At 39.9% G+C, this 18632-nt stretch overlaps 1 long non-coding RNA gene across 1 annotated transcript; it reads left to right on the plus strand.

Annotated features, from left to right (window-relative positions):
* Positions 1–840: 840 nt before the first annotated feature.
* Positions 841–18134, plus strand: LOC115349508. The gene is made up of 3 exons (XR_003926124.1): positions 841–977; positions 17237–17241; positions 18124–18134. It is a non-coding gene; the product is annotated as an uncharacterized LOC115349508 (long non-coding RNA).
* The last annotated feature ends 498 nt before the right edge of the window (positions 18135–18632 follow it).

Below are 18632 nucleotides of genomic sequence, written 5' to 3' on the forward strand. Positions count from 1 at the left end.
GGCGGCAGGTCACAAGTGGTATTCCCCAGGGCTCAGTGTTAGGCCCCGTTCTGTTTAATAGCTTTATCAATGATTTGGACGAGGGGATCGAGTGCACCCTCAGCAAGTTTGCAGATGACACCAAGTTGGGAGGCAGGGTCGATCTGCTTCAGGGTAGGAAGGCTTTACAGAGAGATCTGGACAGGCTGGATCGATGGGCTGAGGCCAATCGTATGAAGTTCAACAAGGCCAAGTGCTGGGTCCTGCACTTCGGTCATGGCAACCCCATGCAGTGCTACAGGCTTGGGAAGAGTGGCTAGAAAGCTGCCTGGCAGAAAAAGACCTGGGGGTGCTGGTTGACAGCCGGCTGAATATGAGCCAGCAGTGTGCCCAGGTGGCCAAGGTGGCCAACGGCATCCTAGCATGTATCAGAAATAGTGTGGCCAGCACATGCAGGGAGGTGATTGTTCCCTTGTACTCGGCACTGGTGAGGCCACACCTCGAGTACTGTGTTCAGTTTTGGGCCCCTCACTACAGGAAAGACATTGAGGTGCTGGAGTGTGTCCAGAGAAGGGCAACCAAGTTGGTGAGGGGCCTGCAGCACAAGTCTTATGAGGAGCAGCTGAGGGAGCTGAGGCTGTTTAGTTTAGAGCAGGGGAGGCTGAGGGAAGACCTTATAGCTCTCTACAACTACCTGAAGGGGGGTTGTAGTGAGGTGGATGCTGGTGTCTTCTGTCAGGTGGCTGGACATAGGACGAGAGGAAATGGCCTCAAGTTGTGGCAAATGAGATTTAGGTTAGATATTAGGAAAAATTTCTTTACTGAGAGGGTTGTCAGACATTGGAATGGGCTACCCAGGGAAGTGATTGAGTCACCATCCCTGGAGATATTCAAAAAGCGAGTGGACAGGGTACTTCAGGACATGGTTTAGTGGGCATGGGTGATGATTGGACTCGATGATTTTGAAGGTCTTTTCCAACCTAAATGATTCTATGATTGTCATTTTCTTGTTCCATAGAAAGGTACTGGCAAGTTCTGATAAGGAGAAAACATTAATACACAAAGTACTTGTAGCCAGGGCAACTGAAGTGTTTGGCTGAGCAAAAACTTTCATTTCTGAAAAGAATGCAAGTATGCAACTAAGACATCCATATGAATTTTGCCTTTAGTTTGCGGATGTGTTTATGCAAGAGAATTGGAATAAGAAAGGAAACCAAACATACTATGCTTGTTTTTAAAAGCTTATTAGCAGGTTTAGAGACCAAGAAGGGAAGGAAAGACAAGAAAGTTGAAGTTCATCAGCTACATCTCTAACTGCCACATATCTCCAAGTGATATTTGCTGTAAGTAAAATGTTCTATTATTTATCATATGGATCTGCTGAATGGTTGTATATTAAGCTTCAACTCCTCTATGTCATTAAGTCTTTCCATGAAAATAAAAGGAAAGTGATGCCATAAGTGGGGAAAAAAAAGAGCACCATTACTACACAGATATAGCATACTCTGGAAGTGATCCAACAGCACAGATCAGATTAGAAGTGTAATTGAAAAAAGTCCGTCCTCATGCTTAAGTGCACAAGTTTGAAGAAACAGACAGGCATGCTGAAGTACAAGAATCCTCTGCCAGATGCTTAGATGAGATGTAACGATTGCCCTACTCATTTCCTCATCACACAGCACACCACTGTGCTGTTCTTTCTCTTCCATCAGATATGGGCCAAAACCCTACTCAAAAGCAACTGACAGCAATGAATTTACATCAAGAACAAACTTAGCATTTCCAGGCAATCCTACATGGACTACAATCCTTGGAACAGAAAACCCAACAACAAAAGTGAAATGGGCAACATGTACTTGCCACTATAATTGGAATCAGAGAGATTAAAATGACTACCTACTGTGCAAATAAAGGATCAAAGCAAACAGCATTGCTTCTGGTACGCAGGAGGTGATCTTTTTGCTTTTTTTCTTTTTGTCTGTTTAAATAAGTGTTCTGTTTATTCATTCTTCCATCTCTCGATAGAACCAGGAATGTCCCCAGTCAACGAGGCACACTTCCTCCTGGTATGCTTGGAAAGAGCACACCACATTTAGAGAAGTACCTCTATCACAAACATTTATTCAGTTGCATCTTCAGAAGACCATCCATGTGATCCCTCTCAGGTTTTCTGTTTGGCATTTTTATTGTCCCCCCTGAAGCCTGGGCTACAGAAGAAAGAGCGCTTTCTACCTGGTGAGATACAAAAGCCTGGCTCATACAGATAACTTTTTATCAAGGAAAGGAACCAGAAGCTAACAGCAGGCAAACAAAACAGAAGCCTCCACAATAAACTGTAAAGCAATACAGGAGTAACGATGTAAAATTACACCCCATGTTCCACCAACATTGCTACCTCAGGAAATACTCTGCTGTGGAAACTTTTGTCTACCTTCCCCAGTGTAACAGGCCCCAGCAGCACAGCTGTCTCCACTCAGATCATGGGCCTGAGCAGCAAAACATGACAGCACACCTTACCTTCCCCTGCCTAGGAATCCCCTTAGGAGGAATAAGTGGTGGGAAAGGTTAGTCCTTTCTTACTATGCCCAAGCTACAATATGTGTCCTATTAGTACACCAAACCCATAGTAAAACTGAAATAAGGCAAGTGGTTTTTTTCTAAATGATTGATTTTTTTGTTACATTTTAAACTACATGTTTTCTTTCTAGCTTCTGGAAAGAAAGTGTGAAAAAATTTTGAAGATATTTTAGAAAAGGAAGATTTGTTTTAAAAAGGTGAATGATCCCATCTCTCAAAAAGAGAGAAATTCAGAAAGACATATTTAGAGATGGATAGGTTTTAGCCACCTTGACCCAAGACACAGTACTAACAGTTACTAGTCATCTAAATCTGGATTCCTTGTAGATTAAGTATATTTTGGGATTATGTTATAAATTAAGAAATTAAAGGCAGTTCATGAAACAAACTTTGCACAAATTCACGCATACAAGACAGGATGGGAATATCAAGCCTGATCTCCAACATAACATTAAAGCCAACAATTAGCTCCACATTAGCCTGGTCCTGATCAGCAAAGCTGTACTGACTTCAGACCACATAGAGATCTGGCCAGATTTAAAATGCACAAACCCCCCACACACCATACACACAAACACATAACTTCCTCCAGCTTAACAATACAGGTTTTCTGTCTTTCCATGCCAGAAGTACAACATATTTTAGAACAGACTGTTCAAATTTGCTTGCAGATTTATAACTGGACCATTAATTCTCTGTGACACTCACGTTTTTGCCCTGTTTTTCTTTTCAGATACTATCTTCTCTGACATAGTAGCAATATAACAAAAACCTTAATTATGCAAAACCTTAACTAATAAAACAAGTGCCAAATTACTTCAAGGAAGGTTAGCAAGAAAGGGTAATTCATTAAGCCTGGGTAGGTTTCTGTGACATAAAATGAATACGTAACATTCTTTTGAATACATTTGCAATATCAAAAACATTTATTCTACACCCACTTTCTATAACTGTTTTCAAGAGAATATTTCAGATGGAAGTAAGGAAACATGCTCTGATATTCACTTTCTTCAAGAAACACACAGTGACAATCTCAGCATTTTCACCAGTGATTTTTCATTACTAAAAGCCCTCATACTTCTAAATAGCATATCCCAGTGACTCTTTTTTAACCCATTAATTTGTAAAAGGATTTTTAAAGTCCTTCACAGCCTAATTTTATGCAAGGAAACCTGTGATGTAACCTGCTCTTTCTCTCTTCCCTCTCTCTTTATGGCTACAAAATGAAAACATTAAACAAGAAGGAGGAAAGAAAGAAACTCTACTGGTTTGTAAAGAACACATAACATCACTTGTACAAATTTACAGGTATCACACTTTTCATATACATGTGACATTTTTCAGTGGAAACACCAACTTGTTGTGATGCACAAATTTGAAGATAATCAAGTATGGAAAGCAGAGCTGCAAATGTAAGGAACAGGTATATTAATGGCATTCTTCACACAGGCAGACACTTGCATAGCTATATCATGCAAAGTAGTTGCAGAAATAACAGATCATACAACAAAATAACTTTCCCACTTCCTTTTGATGCATTTAGCATTGTTGGTAGCAAAACCATCCCTAATTCATTCTAAAGTACGTGTTGTATTTTACATGTTGGACATCACTTCATATAGACTATGATGTGATCAAAATGCTACAGTTCTTAAATGAGAAACTTTCAGGCTCTGCATTGGATTTCAAAAGCAAATTAGATGAAAAAAAATGAAGCACCAACTTTTTGCCTATTTTTTCTATTATTATTATTTCTAACAGGGTCACATACCTGTCCAAGGAAACAGCTGCAGTGACATAAGGTATTTCATAGATAAGCAGCCATTGCCGCTCACTAAGTGCCAAAGAGCAAAGGAAATGCTTATGGAAGCTACCAGAGCAGGTCTGGGCTCAGATCTAGTAGCATTGCTCTCTGCTGAATATCCCTGGGTGCAGGGCACACAGATAGCAGAAGGCAACAAATGTAGAAATTGGCTAAAAAGTCTTTCCCCAGAAAAAGCACAAAGTTGAGTTTAAAACAGAAAAAAAGAACAGAAGAGTACATACACACATCCCTGTGTAGTGCTGGGAAATCCTGCTAGTCATACTCTAAGCATCAGCTCCATGAGCGCTGCTGAGCTTACTAGCTTTAATAAGTTACTGAACAGTGAGTACATTCTGTCTCCCTGGTAGCAGTTCAAATCTACACCCCTGCTCCCCAAGTTTATTTCCCAGCAGTTATGGGAATTATTACAATCAAATCCTAAAAGAAATTACAAAGAAGAAACAGAATTAATAAGAGACATAATAGCTTTTGCATACTCTGCCTGGACATACCTTCGCCTTGTATTGAACCTACAGGTTGTCCTTAGAGTACTTTGCAAGCAGAAACAAGCTTGACAGGCTCATTACTAAAGCAGACACAAGCTCTTGCCTGTGCTACAAGATACTCACAAGTTGTACAGCAAATACCCTGAAAACAGACTCCTGGCCTTGCGGGCAGGTCTAGCACACCACTGAGCTCAAGGCAGCTACAGTAACGTCCCTTCCAAACAGCTTGGCATATAGGCAGACCAAGGTGATTCCTGCCTGCAAACAAAAGTACAAACTTCTGAGAAGCAGTGCTTCTAGTCACTGTAATACCTCCAACATCATCACAGTGTTCATTTAGACTTTACTGCTCTGAACCATGTCCCTTTAATGGGCTGAACAGAGTTCACAATCTTCTTTTTAAAATACAGCTACTGTCAAAGGTAAGTGAGGTGACATTTACCCAGGATGTAAGGAACCCAGGTTCTGGTCTTTCCTCTCCCTGAAGGGGTTCAAGCCCACGTTGCAGTGAACTTCTGATAAAATGAGTGATCATTTGATTATTTAATCAACATATTTACTTAAAACATACTTTTATTACTCAACATTTTTTTTAAAACATATTTTATTACTCAACATATTCACTTAAAACTGTGGGTCTAGAATCCCACTAAACTCACTTGCAAGTTGTATATCCAGCCATCTGTACTGGAGGAACTTGCTATAGGAATGTTCTAGCCTCAGCTGCTCAGATGACTTGGTGCAAGTATCCTGTTAGTGAATTAGAAGGGTAATTCAGCATAGCTTTCACTTCATAAATCACTCATCTATATATTTTACATAAGTACCTTTAACAAAATAAAGTCTTCACATTAAAATGTACAAAACACCTCCACCCACCCCTCCCTCCCCAACTGTATGCCCAACCTCCACTCAAAGCCTCCTGAAACTTTAACATCTCTATATAATAGCAGTTAATTGCTCAATTAGCAGTTACCACATCACCTGTTTACCATTTAGGACAACCCCAAACCAGTAAGGATTCAAGATTGGAATCAGCAGCAGCAGCTGCTAAATGAGCTGTTAAACCCTATCTGCATTGGAGCAGGAACTGCTACTTGTTCCAAGTTAGGCTACCCTTATTCAAACTACCTATATGGCTAATTTCAGATGTGAGTATCTCCCTCCAAAAGTATGGCATAATTTTCCTGGTATTTCTTCTCTATAGTGTTCTCTAAACCATCATTTTGTCTAGTTTGAAGCTCTGCATTTCGTTTGCAAGTACTTATCGTTCGCATGCAAAGAAAACATGGTGTTAAACTTGAATTTGCAAAACCCCTTGATATAACACCATAATTAGAGAACTAGAGAAACCTGAAACAGCCATTCCATTAAGGATCATTAACAAAAACAGAACTTTCTGCTTGCAGTCTATATGCCCAGGAGAACAGCTATTCTTTTTAAGCAACTGAGCAGTTGTCATCTCCAGGTTGCTATTGCACTGATTTGTAATCACTATTGGCAAAAGTAGAAAAACATTACAGAGTCTGCCAATTAATTCAGCACAAATTTCCAGTAAAGATGGACCAGTGGAGAGCCCTGGCCAAATTCCTTCTGAGTTCAGAGGAAATACAGAGGAGGAGATTAAAATGTGATGATCTGAGCCTGTCCTTGTTTTCTTAATAGAAGGTGCATCACAGGACAGATATAACAGTTACTTTCTGGAGAAGCTGTCAAGTAGCAATGGCTTATGCACTGCACCTCAGAAAAATCTGTGCCAAACTTCTTCAAAAACCAGGTGCCAAAAGTTAGATTCTTGTCTGTGTTTATGCACATAGTTGTATGACCTGCATTTTATTAGCTCCCATGAACTTTAGTTTAGAAGCCTGAATCACAACTGCACAAGGATTTAATTAAATATTTGGAACTCTTAAGTTCCAGCCATTTATTTGCATGCTTACACACAAAGCTGGAAGCTTAGGTCTGGGAGGCAAAGTGAAAAATATAAACCTTCCCAAACTAGTAACAGATAACTAACCTCACAAGGTAGCATAAGAAATCATTTCACCAGGAGAAGCCCATTGCTGAAAGATTGGAGTTTAGCAATTAACTAACCATCGTGCACAATGCTATGTTAGTATTGACTGGTAATGAAGTCATTTTCTCATTACATGTAACTGCTACAATATGTCTTGCTGAAGAGTAGGATACTTTTGTCCAAAAATGGTGTATTAAGTTTCAGTAATAGTGGCACATCCTCAATATCAATTTAAGAAAGAGAAAGGAACAAAAAGCGCATCTGATGCCTATGCAAATATTTTCTTTCCAAATTCTATTAGTCCTTAAAAAACACCTTGATGACTAAATTCTGGCAGCAGGCTAGGAAACAGTCTGAACCTACAATAGAACATGAGATAAGACTGTTTTTCATAAATTTTGTGGTTTAGTACATTCAGTTTGTACTGCAGCTTTTTCAGATTTATTGCAGTTTCAGCTCAGTTCAATGTATTGTATGCAGAGGAACTATCTCACATACAGTGTGAGTTGTCCAAGCCATACAAAATGGGCAAGCAGAATTTTGTATACCTTTTCCTGCTTATCTTTTACATAAGTCAGTATTAGTCCCAACTTCAGTAGTATTTGGTGCAGTTCACAAGCACTGCACCTATTCCTTAAGTTTTCTTTTCACTACCAAAAGGAAGGAAAAATACTCCTGTCAAGAGAAAAAAGAAATTGCTTTGCAAGGTCATACTAATCCCTACAGCCCTCCTTCTACAATGTACATTTCAGTACTATGTAGCAAATCCCAGCCGTAAGCATAGGCATTATAAAACTAACCAATTCATCCTCAAAGGAACTGCTTGCCAAATTTAACAGTCCAAAAGCCTCCTGTTTGCTATTCCTCTCTAAATATACACATACTTGAAAACAAGAAGTCATGGCATCCTGCAAGCTATGTGATACCCAGTATCTTTCCTGACCTTCTCAATGCCTCTTTTCCTTCTTCTCCCTCCCACGTTTCTCTATTACCATTCTTGTGTTTTGCAGTTATGTTCTCAAATTGAATTATCTCCAATTTTAATCTTTCCCCTAGTACAGGAAGGGACAGTTTTTATCCAGCTACCTACCCTATTCTTTGAGGTTTCCTTTCCTATTGCAGGAATGATTCAGCTGATAATGAAATAACTGCTGAGACTCCACAGCATAAAACAGCAATTTTAGTTTATCTTAATAGGATACGCTGCAAAACTTGATAGGGTCTTAGGTTCTGGCAGCTGAGCTCTCCTCCCTGCAGCAGGCAGACAGCTGAAGGCAGGAACCACTGCAGCCATCCAGAGAATGAATTCCCTGTTCTTCAGCTAGATTTCATGGACTTTTTTCACAGACTTTTATAGGACTGCAGTAGTTCCATGTTTTTGTCATGAGTTTGCTAGTAAAGCTAGTCATAAGTTAACATTCATGCTAGAGGAAGTCACTCAAACCCTGACTGTGTCTTTCTGTGAAAGACTTTCACCCTCATTCCTATGAATTGAGGATTAAATAAATATTTTGGTCAATAATGTAAAATACTATTTTATGTAATATAAGACTTATCATATAAGTTTGCCTGGAAATATGTCAAATGTTTACACCTTGATTAGTAAGGTAAAGCCAGGAAACCACAAACAGGAAAAAAAAATGTTATATTGTATGGGTTAAACAAGTCCGCTGACGCATTCTCTGAAAGCTAAAAGAGTAAGCACATTTCTTTTCTAGCTACACAAATAATATAACTGCAATTAGACAGCAAGTAGAGGGTTGTACTAAGATGGCCTATGCAGAATAAATTCACTACAGTCATCAAAAGTATCTGTGAATGGCTTGCATTTAGCAGCTCAATACCCCTACAGCAATGATCATTTGTTAGGGCTCTATGTTCAATCCACAAGCATTAAGGTAACGTTAATATATATTGGCAAATAAGAGTAACCTCCCTGAAGATATTTCAGCAGGAGAGTAGCCCCTCCAGTAGAGGCCTGGCAATGGAGCCTGTACCTGTGCAGTACCCCATGCACTCTGTTTTTGACTTCTCATGCAGGAATAAATTGTACTTCTTCCTGCCCAAAATGCACATTCCTATCCTTCCCCGTGTTGTTCGTCTGTAGAAGTTTTAAATGGCTAAAGTCGGAATATTATTACAGCTACAAATTTTTCCCCCCCTGATGCAGGCCTTCCCCCACAGCCTGCATAGGGGGACAAGCCGGGGCAGCAGCAGGGCCCTACCCTCTGCAGCCATCCCTGTCCCAGGAGGGAAGCAAGCTGGGAGGGCTGGGATGGCCAGGGGGTCAGCTGCAGTGAGGGGCCAGGCCTCAGAGGCCTGTTGGCCTACCTCCACAGCCTCAGACATGAGAGGAAGTTAGGCAGCTGTGCCCGCACGCAGGTGGGCAGAGCCCCAGCTGGCCCTGCCCAGCACAGTGGGGACGTTCCTGGGAGGTTGTTCTCCCAGAAATGGCAAAGCCCACCTAGTTCCTCAATATGCTTTTATTTGTCATTAGGAGTACAAATGATTCTCACCCTAGACAATGCTGAACTGTGAGTATTTACTCTCATTAAGACAGAAGAATTTCCACCACATCCACCCTTGCCAGCCTCCTCCTGTACAGAAAAGCACCTCCTGCCTGGAAAGCATTGTGTCCTTTTCTTGGGGTTTTTTGTTTGTTTTTTTTCTTTTTTTAAAATCCATTTCCTTGGTGGCCAGTTCCTTGAATGTGGCTTATTGCTATTTTTTTTGAATGCAGCCTAAAAATGTCTCCTTCTTCCCTTGCCCACCTGATGCTTCTGAATTTCTGAGCTCACACACCAAAAGCAAAGAATTCTTTTTTCTCTCAAAACAGCCACCATCATGCACTTCATGTCCAAGAACGCTTTACTGGGTTTTGGGTAGGAAGACCTCTCTGGCACTGAGCCTAGAGTTGCATGAAGAAAACAAGCCAATGCCTCCTAATAATTCTTCATTTGCTTCCCCTGTTTACAGATAAACTATACAGATATTAAGTGGGATCATCTAATTCTTCTGGTGAACATGATGATTTTGCACAAAAGTGTATTAACTTACCATCTTAAATAACTATCCAAAAAATAAACTAGGCTAAACAACGCATTTAGTCTTCAAAATTGTTCCAGTATTAGAGGGCTGTTATTCAAACAATATCACACTGAAAGAGACTTTTATAAAGCCTATTCTGTCTAGTTATGAGAAGAGATGAGATTCAGGACACAGAATGTCTTCTGAAAGTACTGTGCAATTATGAGGGAAATGGAAGACAAATGTTTTGGAAATGAGACAACACATATACTTTTCTGAGAACTGGAAGCCTGGTTCTTGAGACTGGCTCCTGTTAGGAGAAGGTCCTTTCTAGGCTCCTTAAGCAACTTCAGCACTAATATATAATAACTCTAAGTAGCAAAGCTATACAATAAAATAGGTTTGGTTGTTAGCTATCTTACACAATGAGAAGAAAATAACACATGACAGAAATAATGCATCTTTGAATTCTCAGCATCCCCATGACATCTATTTACAGCAAACCAACCAAAACCCCAGTGTTTATACTACCAAAGCCAAGTCAAAATATATAATCAGTGGAAACCAAATTATATAGCACTGTTTACATTCTTGTAGGCACTGAAAACTTTCCTTGTGGGAATGGCTGCAAATAGTTGTTGAGATTATTTACCTTCTGAGGCACATCTTTCCTTTTTAAAATTAGTAAGCAAAAATTCTAGAGGATTGAGCATATTCTTACAACATTCAGACACACACATACCCCACCAAGCTGGCATTTCTACAAAATCTTGGGCAGCAAATATGGTCTTGAGTTGTTCTTTTAACAATCTATTTCTAGTAAAAAAAATTCCAGATAAGGAGTTGATCTTATTCCTGTTCCAGCAACTCTTTCATTGCCAGAGAGAGCCTGGAGAAGCAATAGCACATGCATTGCAAGGTTAGAGAAGCAATATTTTTCAGGTCATTCTTAGAATTTATTTGGAGAGTAGGAAGGTAGATCAACACTCCTGTTATTATTCCTTGCTTCTTCCCCAGTGAACTTGCAAAAAGCACCTTTGCTGGAAAAGGAGCTCTGGCAGCCATCCTTTCTCTGCTTTTTTAAATCTACCTCTGGTCCTGAGAAGGTTGATTCTTTTGATATTGCACTGCAAGAGATAGGATCATTTAATACAAGCAGCCTTCAGAGCTTTTAAATATCATACTGGGAAGTTTGTTTTCCACTTTTGCAATATGAGATTGGATTATTTTAACATCTTCCTGTAGTGAAACTGCTTATCTCTCTTTTAACTTTGGAATGCATGTAACCAAAATGCTAATGCATTCTCCAAAGTACCTTCTAAAAATGTAAGATGTGCTTGCCTCTTGGAGCTCGTGCATCTCCTGTCCCTTCCCAGGGACTAAAGGAATATGAGAACTTCAGAACTGGAATGTCACTGCAGAAATGGATTGCTTATATTTTTAACAAACAACTCCAAAACAAAAACTTGCTGTGCCTTGTGTATAATAATACATACTAGTACTAAAACTAAGCCACTGTCACTGAAACTTGACCACGGCAGGCCTCATTGCAACCACAAACCCTGTGCCATTGACAAGATGTAATGTTAAAGCACCTATTTTTTTGAAACATCTCCACAATCTTGACTGTAGTATTCAGCCCATCAAGACAGCCCATAAAATATATATATACAAAAACATTCATACCTTATTGGACCAAGTTTTTGGGCCATGCAAAGTTCAGCAATAATATTTACAGACCTTAGCACTATCCCCAACTAAAATGCAGCATAAGTCATCACCAACACCTGCCGCTATTGCAGCTTTGCTGGCCAGCAGTGATCCATTTAAAAGCACTATCAGCCTTCCTTACTGAGCCCTCTCCTTAACTTAAGCTTAAGGCTGACAGCCTTTCTTTGAGCATCTGTATAGGCTGCACTGCACTGGGATTCCTGCCATGGTATTCCTCATTTGTTGCTTTATTTTTGAGAAGTAGTTTGTTATCTTAAAAAAAGTCTCAATAAATAGGACAAATAAATTGGAAAGCACAGGCATATTTTTATTTGAAGATTAAAACCTGGCCATCTCACAAATACTCTGAACTATGCAAGTATATTTTGCTAGTGCATATAATGTAATGTAAAAAAACAAAAAGAGTATTTTATGTCATGTATATCCTTGGTGAAATCTGCTGATCAGAAATAGGGAAAGACTGGTGTGTTCTCCTTGTAAAGGAAAGGAATAATAACTTGCTTCTCCAATGCCCATCAGTTCAGGGTTAAAAGGAAGTGTTTCACGGGGCGGGAGGGGGGAAGTTTTTTTAAATGTCTTGCTTCATCTAGCTGCTGTGCTGGACTTTTTTTTTTTTTTTTAAATAGTTACAGTCCCAAGGGAAAAAAGGGAAAAGGCATGATTCCAGATGCAGATTAAACATTGTGCCATGGGACCATCTCCAATCTTTCAACCCAACCCTGTTTTTTATATTGTTACAACACACACTTCTAAAAACTGGCTTCATTCTTATTTCATCAAATATCACTAAAAAGGAGAAGTCATTTCATCCACGAAATACCTATTTTTCCTCCTAAACTTCTATCCCTCAGATAATCCTTTTGCAGGTGTCCCAAACTCCAGGCACGGGATTTGCAAAGGAGTAATCTACACGTTCCTTAGGGTATAATGCCATGCAGCCTCGCCAGTGTAACAAACACACAAAGAAGCACTGACAGGAGTTTTACCCTGCAGCCTCTTCCTGTTATTTCTCTTATGTCAGATATAGTGACAGGGCGAGTGAAAAAAAACACTAGTTCTGCACTGGAATAGCTAGCTGAATTGCACCCAAAGGTCACATGAGGGCTAGACCCAGAACATGGGGAAACAGCAAGACCGTTCCCTGCAGAAGCAAATCACCATTTGATCTGTTTAAGGGTAAGGTGAAACCACATCACTCCATATCCCTTTTAAGGATGCAGAAGTGGTAGGGCTGAGGGACAGCCGGCATCTGCCAGTAGGGACATCTGGGAGTTAACAGAGACTGAGATGGCTCATGTTTAAAGTCACTAATGGTTGTTCTGTCCCACAACATAAACATTCTTCTGTAAACATATTTTTTTCTCTTTTGCAAGAATTAATTGTCTAGCAATTGCCTCATTTTTCTTCTTCCTTCCTTATTAGTACAGCAGTTTTCATACAGAAAAGACAAAGATGAATACAAACTTCTCACCATCAGGGTAAGTTAGTCCTTGCACTGTGATAAAAAAACATAAGTGACTTCTCTGTTTCTCCTTGAGGTAATATCTTGTCTTGACTGCCAGGAAGGACAAGTCCATGGCTGACATTTCTTCCTGGAATATGACTTGCTGAGCTCGACATTTTTATTGCCTTGTCAACATCCATGACACAAAGATATAAATTGCCAAGCACAGAATAAATCTCTCTGATGGAGAACCTGTACACCTCAGAGCCAAGAAAAGATACAAATACTATAACTGAAATAAAGAAATGTTTTCTGATTAAGAGGAACACACAGTTTTTGTTCCTGCTCTGTCACTCCAGCTATACTCACAGCTGCAAAACTGGGAAAATAGCTAAAGTGATATTTTTGATTGAGGAACTACCAAACTGTTACAAAATCATCCAAACTTATGACATGCCTTTAGGCAGGCACAATCCTGTGAATTTTAAAGGGAGTGCTTGATAACAAATGAGATACTGAAAGAGATGAACAGACCTCCAACTACTTGGCAAAGAGAAAATGTAGCAAGCAGTCTGTTGCAAGGTGCCTTACTGCTTGTAAGGCTAAGGACCTCCATTTGCAATGCTGTAGCCTACACCGCACTTGCAGCTCTTGAGACCTCTAACCTGAGGTGCTGTGGCAGTGCTTTTTCCTCTTCTCAGATGGCTACTGAGACTTTTCCCTTTCCCTTTTCTGCCTCTGTCTCTCCAAAAGTAACATGCATCATTAGATTTTTAGGTATGCCATAAGCTATGAAACCTACTATAAATTTTCATGTGTATGAACCTGTCTCAGCATCCTTTGTGCAACAAATGCCATTTCATAAACAAATCAAAGGTGAAGCTTAGCATATGCCATTAGATTTTATTTCATTGCTAAGGAGAGGAATAGCCCAGTGTCAGCTGGAAAGAATTTAGAAAAATACTGAAGATCCTTCCTGATTTAAAAATCAATAATCAGGAAGCTATTGAAGTTTTTCTTGCAGAAGAAAAAAATGCATCTGTGGTATTTTCTCTAAGGGATCCTCTTGCCTCCAGTGTCTTTGTGTATTAATGGAGCTGCCTGGAAGACTTTCTATCCAACCTGTAAAATATTTCAAACATATGAAAAAATATCATCTGGAATCGTAGACTTGGACAGCCAACATGGTCAGCTGACGAGGCTGTAAGAATGGATGTGGTCACTGGCTGCATGCCCCCAGGGTGGGAGAGCTCAACGAGCCAGGTGCCAAGACTAGCCAGGAGGCACTGCAAATCCAGCAGAGGAAGAGGCAGAGAGCTGACCTCTATACCATCTGCCCAGCCAACTGCCAAAGAGCCTGGAAAAGTGAGAACAGTCCAGATGGAGCACAAATTACAGTCTCATTGAGACTACATATTCTAGCAAAATGTTTTCATTCGGAAGAATCAGCATTTTCTACCAGAAAACCAGTCAGCTGGAACATGTCCAAACAGCTCCAGTACTCAGTTTAGTCATTCATGTTTTTCTACCCATCTTCCAGCTAATTAGCTACAGCTAAGACAACACATGGAGATTCGCTACCTCTGCAGGTAGCATCTCTTCGTGAAGTATGCACAAACTGCCAAAAACAGGATGTCTGTCAACAGCCAGTGTGGACCATTTGTAATCATCTCTTGTCACTTATTAAACATAGGCTCCTAATCCAGCCATTAGATGTGGTTTTGTTTCTTGTAAAAGATTAACTTATTTTTCTCACTTCTTTTATTTTTAACTGATAAACATTTTACAAGTGACAGAATACTAAATAATTTTGCTTATCTGATTTTATCTATACCTCATCTTCTAAACATACTTTGAGCCAGGGTAAAATTAGAAAGAGATGTTCTGCGTCCTTGGCACTTAAAATCTCTACTTTGACTCAGCTGACAGCACTAACTGGATGTGATTATTAATATAGCTGTGTAAATGTTCATGGCACTATTTAACCAAATAAAGTATAGGGTCTAAGTCTAGCAAAATCTTGTGCACATACAAGGTCCTTACTTGTAGGCTTTTCAGGGGTAAATGCTTTAAATCCCAATTGTGCAGTGGTCTGAGCAATAAATAAAATTTATAAGGACATACAAAATGCCACAGTGGGTCCAAGCAATGCCTCATCTAGCCCGGTAGTCTGTCTCCAGTGGTGGCAGAAATAGCTAAGTAGGGAAAGCACAAGAAACCAACAGCTTTCATGCTCCATTCCCCTCATGGTTACTCAGCATTCACAACTGCTACATTAGGGATGTTAGAGGATATTCATCCTTTTCAGCATCTATTTGTGGATCTGTTGTCCATGAATTTGTTTAATGTCTTTTTGAACTCAGTGACTGCCCCATCTCCATAGCCTTCTGTGGAAGCAAGTTCCAGATATTCACCACCTGCTTGCTTCTATTCTGTTTTAACTGGTCTCCTATTGCTTTTATCAAGCGACCCCCTAGTTCTAGTTTCATCCCTTTGATCATTGACTGTTCCCTTCTTTGCACTATATCTCCTTGCTCCTGCTAGATAAGCCCAAAACAACTGTCCTTTAGTATCCATTTACAGACCTATTGCCCATGAACATCCCAGCCTGCTCCCAACAAGACCTAACATTGTGTGCCATAAGGCCTCATGCATCAAGAAACAAAATAACACGGAAGGCTTACCATCACTACATTTTTCAAGTGGTTCTCAACATGGTATTGCAAAAAGGGCAACAATTAAGCATCAAAGAGTAATTGCTTAGTAATGTTTTTGTCTTACCTCTTGAGTACTTGCAACATTTCTTGAGAGCATCAGCATTTAACTACTGCCTAAAATCTGGTTAGGAAAAATGGATAAAGAAAACAGGAGCAAAAGTAATGTCTCAGTATTTCACAAAATGTGTGCCTAGAAAATGAAGGATGTCTTTTGTGGCCATGAAAATGGTATTGTAGTAACTAATGAACTAGCAGAGAAGAAGTTCAATTTATCCAGGAGCTGATGAAAAAACAGCCTCGTAATGACTGAGCAAAGGGTCACTGCGGCAAAGTAAACAACCCAAATGGAAGTCTCTATCTAGAGAGGATCTAACCTCAAAATGGTTTCAGAAAAAGAATCGCTGGAGCTCTCAATCTGTCTCTCTAAAATGATCCTAAATTCCAAAGAGCACAAAACGCTGTTATCACACTCTGAGAGCATTCCAGTCCAAATTGAGTTTGGCTGTAGATGAGGATAATTTCACGTGCATCTGAGTCTGCTTCACAAAAGATTTGTTTAAAAAATGTGTATTTTTAAAACCAGCAACTTGATTAATCAGGAAGCTCTGCATATTACATCGATGGTTGAAAATATTCAAAGGTTACATGCATGTTAAGGAAAAGAAGTCCCTGAGCATGTAAACTCTTGCTAATCAATCACAAAGACATGAGAAAACAGAGAGAGTAACCACTACTCCTCTAAAAGATGATAGCCTATTCATGCAAAAGACAATGCAGCTGCATGATTTAGTACCCAGATGCCTATGATTTAAAAATCTTGTGGTACCAACTAAACTGATCTAAAAATCTTGTCGCATCCTCTTCACAGCAAGTGTAGTCTTCCATACAGATTTTCTTCTGCACTGTTCTGACTGGTTTTAAAGCTTCATCACATTTCTCAAATGCAACCCAGAATAATGATTCTTGCTTTTAAGTCAAAGTTAATCACTACCCTCTATAAAGATAGTGACTAACAACAGGGCAAAATAAAGGCTAATATAGGAACTTTTGAGATTCCAAAATCTAAAAATCCTCTGTTACCGTAAAAATAACAGGATGCTTTCCAGGTAACAATTTCTTCTAGATTTCTGCAAACAAGTAAGTAGAAATCTGACCAAACCCTCCTCTATATCCTCCAGGAGAGGCTAGGTTCCAGACAGAGCTATTTTAGCTCAGAGTGTCCAAAGCAGAACATTTTTATAGTTAATTTTGTTACAAAAAAGAATGTCTGCTGGCACTTTTGTTATCTACTTTTCATACTGTTGCTAAATAGTACATAATTTGTTAATATAATTAAAACTCAATTACTATTTGATCATACTGATCCAGTCCTTGGACCAGGCTTTCAGCTACACACAGCTTATGCAGAGCAAAGTAGGTGAGGATAAATGTCAGCTCTGGTGCAGGGTAGAGCAACCAATATAGACACCCACAAAGTTTCAGGATGCTTCATACTTTCCCATTTCCCCCATGTATTTGCTGGCACAAGGGAAAACTAGGAGCTGCTCATTGACAGCTTCCTTACCTAGGAGAACTCACAGAGCTGGAAAATTGCTGTAAATTCACTACATGGTACTACCTGATCAGGTCAGTATAGGATATTGGGGAAAACATCCCCAGTTTCTTGTTTCTTTATCCTTTGGGTAAATATTTATAAATAAATATGCTCTTAAACTTAAGCAACTGTAAATGGTAATGACCTGCTGCTTTTAAAAGCTTAAAACATTGGAGCAGAATTGCTGTTTCGCTGAGAATTTGAAAAAAAAGAAAAAAATAATTACAATCACAGCAGCACTGAATACACAGTTCTCAGAGTAGAAATAAAACATGAAAAATAAAATAATAAAAATAAGAATATACAGAAAGGGAAACCTTCAGCCTCATTATTCAGAGGGTTACTTCCCAACTGCCAGCATCACTTTAAAGGGCTTGCTAAGCATGAGATTTTCATATACAGGAAGAAGGAAGCCACAGACAGATTTTTTTTTTATAGAACAGCAGTAAGTTCTCTGCCCCAGCACACACCTGTCTGGAAGTGAGATGGGGCCCAGAGTGAGCTCCCAGCCTTGCAGGACTGGAGATGCCCAGCTCTCCCCTCTGGTCGGCCTGAGGATGCCTCAGCCTGTGCAGGGGCGAGAGCCAGCTGCAACCAGAGAACCGGGGTGAGTGCACTTTCAGGTCAAGTCACCGGCTGGTGTAACTCATCATAGCTACGTGGGAAATTGGCAGAGTGCTGTTTCACACAAAATGTGATCTCGTGTTGAATGTTGTTTCAGGAGCAGATTAATAGTGATCAGCACAGACGCAGAATGGCAAATGCTAGTTTCTCACCCCTTGATAAAATCTCTTCCCTTTCCAGGCATAAATGCATTTGAATACGCATTTGCAGTAGGTGAATACATAGGTATTCAATCATGCCAGGGAAAATGGAGGCTTATGGAGAACAAGGAACAACGTGTCCACTTCTGAAGGCTGCTTTACTCAGAGAGGGTCCAGCCAGACTTACAGTGGCTTTCTCTGTGCTGTCAGCTGGGTGGCTGTCAGCCAGATCTAGCAGGAAAGCCACACTGCCATGTTAGCATGAGGCTGCATTCCAGCTGAGAAATGCTGCTTTTCAGCACTACAGCCATCATGGTAACACAGCTCCATTGCCAAGAGAACCAGCCCAAACTACAGGCAGATGTGCTGTAGGTCTGACTGCACCTATTCAAGAAGACTTTCCCTAACTAGTTTCTCCAGTTCAGAAAGGACTCACTGCAGTAATGTCATACATATGTTGATTCTTCAGCCA

This window comes from Aquila chrysaetos, chromosome 12 (assembly GCF_900496995.4).
Source record: "Aquila chrysaetos chrysaetos chromosome 12, bAquChr1.4, whole genome shotgun sequence".
Taxonomy (NCBI): domain Eukaryota; kingdom Metazoa; phylum Chordata; class Aves; order Accipitriformes; family Accipitridae; genus Aquila; species Aquila chrysaetos.